This window comes from Bidens hawaiensis, unplaced genomic scaffold, assembly GCF_021521415.1.
Source record: "Bidens hawaiensis isolate Kalapana, Puna unplaced genomic scaffold, B.hawaiensis_p1.1 tig00023670_1, whole genome shotgun sequence".
NCBI classification, from domain to species: domain Eukaryota; kingdom Viridiplantae; phylum Streptophyta; class Magnoliopsida; order Asterales; family Asteraceae; genus Bidens; species Bidens hawaiensis.
The window spans coordinates 115,635-122,550 of record NW_027493721.1 but is presented as its reverse complement, the minus strand read 5'-3'; positions in this window follow the sequence as shown (position 1 = coordinate 122,550).

The following is a 6,916-nucleotide window of genomic DNA, read 5'->3' as shown; positions in this document are numbered from 1 at the left end:
GTTTTTAAACTCAGTTCCATTATCACTCCGAATTCGTCTCACTTTCAGTTTGTTAAGTGATTCGATCTTTGTAATAAGGTTCTGAATTAAAACAGGTGTCTGATCTTTAGAACCCATAAATAAAACCTATGAATATCTCGAGAAGTCATCAGTGACCACCAAACAATGTTGTAAAAGTCGTTAGGCAGTCCTAGGCGGTCGAATGGGGAGTTGCGAGTACTCGGGAGTAGTCGGGGATTACTCGGAAAATACCTAAGGAGTACTCGGCCGAGGCGGGTAGTACTCGATCTAGGTGGGGAGTAATCGGGGAGTACTCGGCCGCCTACTCAGGAGTTTTACAACATTGCCACCAAACAATAAAAATCACCCGCAATACTGGCACGATTCGCTGGACCAAATAAATCCATGTGAAGTCATTCCAGTGGCGTGATAATCGAGTTAATCGATTTGCACGGGTGTGACTTCTTCTTCTGTTTCCCCTTCTTGCATGCGACGCAATGATCATTTAACTTGAAGTTCTTGAGGGTTACACAAATCATATTCATCTTGCGAACGTGGATGTGCCCCATGCGTCGATGTCATAGAATCGAGTCTTTCTCCGTGGCCTTGGAGACAAAACACGTTTCAGAGGGTGAAACATGTACATTAACACTTCAAGGACATAAATATCATTTGATCGAGGTGATCGCATGACAACCATTTCTTCAGGAATTGTGTATCCCGATTGAAGGATAACACATTCCTTATTTGTGAAAATAGTAGTATATTTCTTATCACAAATTTGGGAGACACTTAGCAGATTGTGATCTACTTTTTCACAATAATTAACTTTCTCAAATGTAATCCTCCCATTTGAGCCTTCTCCTTCTTTTGTAATCATTCCACCATTATTACCAGCGAATGCAACATAACCTCCCTGTACATATTTGATATTATTCAGAAGATCAAGGTTGCCAGTAATATGTCGAGAGCATCCACTGTCTAATATCCACTTGTGACCTGATACAGACTTGGATGAACTCTACACAAAAATGTAAAATGATTAGTTCAAAAAGGCAGCCCAAGCCTCAGTCTTGGGCTCTCCTTTTGAGATTTTCGGAGATAAGTTTAAATTAACACTTGCATGTGGTATTTGAGAATAGGTGACGGGTTTCTTGGTTTTCTTTTTCAGCTAGCCGTCACGAATTATTCCTGAGTCCGTGTTTTTACAAGTAGGTTGAGCACGGTCAACGAATTTGTTAATTACATTAGATGCTTCAACCTGAACCACTTTCCTCGGGTTGACGTTTGAATACATTATAAAAGATTCATCAATTTGAGATTCTTTTGATTTAGAATTACTTTCAACCAATGGAATAGATTGTTTAGGAGTCAACTTGATATTATCAACCTTGGCTTTGCATTTCTTAGCCACGTGACCGGTTTCACCACATTTAAAGCATAAACGAGAATCTAAAACTTTTTGTGGTGGAACACTTGTCTTGCAATCATGTGAAGGTTGAAGAATATCACTTTTTGGCTGTTCAATTGCTACCGACTTTGAAACTTCTTGAGTTAATCCCTTTTTATGTTTGTAGAATTCAAGATTGGTTGTGCTCAAAGAATTCTCCAATCCCGAGGATTTCACAAACTTTATAGGTTGAAAACCAGGTTTCTTTTGAACATTTTTAGATTTAGATTTAAGAAATCGTTGTTCAAGGTCGGCAACCTTTGAAGTATCATCTTGAAAAATGCTTTCAATCATTTCCGGCCTAAGAAGATTCAATGGAACTTCCTTGTCCGAGAACATTTTTGATAAGCCTTTTATCTTAAACACTTTCCCTTTGGTTGATTCCTTTTATGGATTGATGAATTTCATCAAATCCTCATCAGACACGGTAGGTTTGCCTTATTTCTTTATATTAACAGAATCTTTCGAACTTTTCAATGACTCGCCCGAGGGCTTCGAACCATACATAGCTTGTTCGAATTCCTCAGGATCACACAATATATGATTGTCAGAAGGTATGTTATCATTTTTGACAATCACATCCGGTTCTGTCAATTCCTCAATTGAACCGTCCAATTCATTTTCAGTAAAGACTGAATTGCTTTTAATATGAATTGGTTCATGAATTGTTGATTTAGTGGTTTCAACATTCTCATATTTGACTGACTCAACAACAGGCCTTTCTGGATTTGTAGATTGTTCTACAACAGGAATACTGCTGTAATCTCCTTTGAATGGAGGAGGAATTTCAACATACCCCAATCCTGCTTTACCATTTTTCTTATGATTATTATTGACTACAATAATTTTGTTTAAGAAAAATGATGAATCCCGAAATTTTCCAAGTTTATTCTTTAATTCCAAAATTTCATTTTCTAACTTGGTAATGCAGGTTCGAAGTTTGAGAATTTCTTGAAAATGTTGCTCAACTACCACAATCTTACAGTTAACTTCAGCTTTTAGGTCATGATTGCTAACAGACAACTATTTAATTTTAAGTGTCGATTGTTCCAACAATTTGGATTTTTGTCTGAAGCATTCATTGACCATGAAAAGTTCATTTGTGAGTGTAGTGTTATGTTGTAAAGCTGACTCAAGTTTGACTTTGAGTTCAACACACTCATTAACAACTTGTGAAGTTATTGTTTCCTGTGATTCATTCACAGATACATTAATTGAAGATTTAGTACATACCTCTTCAATCTTAGCCATGCAAGCAAAAGATTCGGTTTGCTCAGGTGAACTATGATCAGAATCAGTCTCTGAATCAGACGTGTCACTTCCATCAAATAAGTTATCACCGCTCGCATCTTCAAACTGTTCGACTGGTTCTACCATAGAAAGATTGGCTTGATTTACCAGTAGACGTTGAGACCAATCCAAACCTTCATTGGCAACTAGAGCTTGTGAGGTTGCCGGCTTATTCTGATCCCCTTCTGAAGATTTCTTCTTATCAGTTCCAGACGAACTTTTTCCTAAAGATCTTTCAGCATTACGAGGACCCGTGTATTCTTTCCTTGGCTTATCACATTCTTTGGCGAAATGACCAAAGTCTCCACAATTATAGCATTTGACTTTCAATTTGTCAAACCCATCTCTTGTTTAGAGTCGGTAGATCTTTTCCCGTTCGTTGCATGAATCTTTTCACTTTTCTGACTATCATAGCCATATTCCACTTAAGATCCATCAACTCTAGATCATCAGGGTCGATCTGATCATAATCCTCATCAGTCAATTCACTGGTTGCAATCTTACTCCCAGCAAGTTGTTCGTAAGATGACATAAATGCACTTAGAAATGCAAACTGTTGCTCTGCTTCTTTTAGATTAACATTTGTTTGAGAGCTTGAGGAACTTGTACCTGATCCTGAATTGACCCCAGATACCATAAAACATACACTAGGCGAACTATTACAATTAGAAGATTCTTCTTGTGATGTCTGTATGAAGAATGTGGTGATCGGGACTGAGCTTGAACTATTACTAGCAGGTAATGAACCACCATAAAGAGAAGAATTTTGATTTTGATTATCCTTCAACGAGGTTTGGCATTTCAAGTCATATTCTCTTTCTTCTAACTTGTTGATGAATTGTTCAGCAGTGAGTTGATCGTTACGAAAATAACCATTCTCCTTCAACACCGGTAAGAAAGTAGAATAAGAAGGTGGTAATGCATTCTTCAAGGTGTCAATCTTGTCCACCTCAGTCGGTTCAAGTTTAACAGTAGTCATTTCCACAACAAGATGACAAAACCGACTAGTCATCTCTTCCACAGTCTCATTTTTCAACAAAGTAAAATTTCGAAACTGAAATTTTACTAGTCTTTTTACTCTCGAGTGTGTTTCCCAAGCTTCGAGTCTTCAAAGTAGCAAATAGAGAAGCACAGGGTTTTTATAGTGCTGTATTGATGAAATATTTGCTCGGGTAATGCCATCGTGAGAGTAGAGTAAGCTTTGGTCTCACTTTCAGCATCCTTAATCTCCTGAGCTTCATAATGTTCATGATCCTTCGTAGTCCAACCAAGTGTTTCACTTCCTACAAGAGGAGCCTTATAAACAACATCTAGAAATCGCACACTACTCGGGTGTACCGAACCAAGATGAGCACGAAACCTCAGTTCCCAACGAGCAAAATCAGATAATTTCAGAAGTTTCGGACATTTATTGTGTGAACCAATTTCGTTATCCATCGACAACATCTGCTGCATTAACGCATTTTGTGAGGCTAAAGCATAATACGTGGCTTGACTCTGAGAAGCCATGAATTCACTCAACTGAATAGTCAAAGGACTAAAACTATCAAATAGCAAAACTAATACTGTTCACAAATAGCTCACTGTACTAGCGAATGAACACTGTTTTAGCGAATGAGTATGCAACTGTGTAACGAATGAGAATAATAGAAAATGTGTAACAAATATGAACGAATCAGAATGATAGCGAATGTGTAACGAATATGAACGATGAAGGGTTAACGAATGGTAAAATGAAAAGTTAACGAGTAAGAGTAGTGAATCTGATCAGGTAACGAATGTGTTTAGGGAACAAATGAGGAACAAGCAAATGACGTTTTAACGAATGATCAGTTAGACAATGTAACGAATCAGTATTCAAACTGATAACGAATCAGTCTTCATATGTTCAAATCGTATTGAATATCGATTCTAAGTCCAGCTATGTCCAAATTAACCAAAAACTATCTCAAAACACTCGGAATACACATTTGAACCTCACTGTACCAGTTCGTAATCACAAACATCCAATTACAAACTCAATTCAACTGTTCACAGACCTACGTTAACATCCATTAACGTCACAATCCAATTACACTTCAATTCCGTTCAATTAACACTCAAGTAGAACTCAATCCTCCATTAACCAATTCAATTACCTTAATAGTGAACCTAATTACCATTATATCAGTCCAATTACCACTAATAATATCCTCTGTTTCACCACTCACTGATTCATATCAATTGAAACTGAAATTTATCAAATCTGTGATGAATTCATACTGTTTATCAGCGAATTAACATGAAGATCCGATCTAGTGGCTCTGATACCACTTGAGAGAGCGCTAGGATCTAGATCGATGATGACATCGTGTTAATCATTGTGTTGATGATACGATTATGGAATGAATACGATTAGTGTGTGTTTGTGTGTGTTTCAATGTAGAATCCGGCAGAAGAACGAGGCGATATTATGATAAAATAAGAACTGATTACATTACTGATAATCGTTACATTATATATAGACGATGACACATTCGTTAACTTAACCCTTAACGAATGTGTCATTCGTTACATTAAAACTAACGAATGAACGTACTCATTCGTGATACATTTATCTTAACGAATAGCCCTTCATTCGTTGTCACATTCTTTGTGCGAGGTTAACGAATGTGGCTTACATCTTAACGAATGTAGCTTATTTGTTACGGTAGCTTTACATTAGAGCGAATGGGGATATTTACCAAAATACCCCTTACATTATCAAGTAATATAATAATAAACTAATAAAGACTGAAACGCCCAAGTCGTGTATCAACACTTTTCACTCAATCTATTTCTTCTTTCGGTGTCCAAATCGGGAATGGTGATATTCTCCGATGCAATCAGATTTGCAAGAACATCTTGCTGCAAATTTCGGACCTAAAGTTATCCCAAGATTTCTATCAGTTTGCCTTAAGGGGTGCTGATGTGGTATTGGGTGTTCAATGGTTAGTATCGCTTAACACAGTTCAAGCAAATTGGAAATAGATGTTTTTGAAGTTCACCGTCAACGGAAAGGAATACAAGCTACAAGGACTACCACCAGACCTTCAGCAGAGAGCTACGTTTAATCACCTCACTAGTTAACCTTCTGAGATGCACACCACTGGACCAGGGGCTCTGTTTTAAGTCACTTGACATGAGGGCAAGTCGATTCTTCGGGCATGTTGCATTGATACGAACCCAGTGATAAAGATAGGTCATGTTGGATCAGCTGGATCAAAGCAAGCCCAATTGAAGCTAAATGGAGGGAAATTAGATGGAGGGAAAATGTTTGAAGGTGTAAGAAATGGGGTTAACCGGTTTTAAGTCATAACTATTCCCACCTTAGTTTGAATGTTTGAAGGTGCAAGTACAGTAGAAACTCGATAAATTAATACTCGATTATTTAATAAACTCACTAAGATAATATTTTTTGCCGGTCCCGACTCGGGGATATGGTGCTAAATTAATAATTCGCTAAAATTATAAGATAATACAATTTTGATAATTTCTTTAGACCCCATATAAAATATAAATTAATAATTCCTTATATATAGCATATTACATGAATGATTTATGAAGGTTATTTGAAAAATGACTCAATTGTCTTTTGCTTTTTGTTGAAATCAATTTCCCCTTGAATCTCGTCTCTAATTTTCCTTAGCATGGTAAGAACTTCTGGTGTTGTTTTCTCATAGCTCAACAAGAAATTGTTCAATGTGATTGCCGCTTTAATAGCTTCGTTTCGCGAAGGGGGCTCCATTGTAGAACTTTCGTCATCTTCTTCATCGATATCATCTTTATTAATTCCAAGAACGCTTTCAATAATTTCTTCATCAGTCAACAACTGTGCAACTACATTTTCTTCTGGGTGAGTCAGAACATTCTACTATAAATTAATAAAATATTAATTAATATATAAATTAATAATTATTAATTTATCGATTAATTAATAACTCTTTTAATTAATAAATTTTGGTGGTCCCAAGTGTATTATTTTATAGAGTTTCTACTGTATTTGTTTTTCTACACTTCGTTTTTGCCGATGTTTTTATTTTATCAAAATTATAGTTCTTACCTTGTAATTGGAGACCTTCCCTTCTCGAATTAGAATTTTTTATTTCGGTAATTGAATCATTTGTTTGAGTCTATCCTAGATTCTAACAGTGTGTT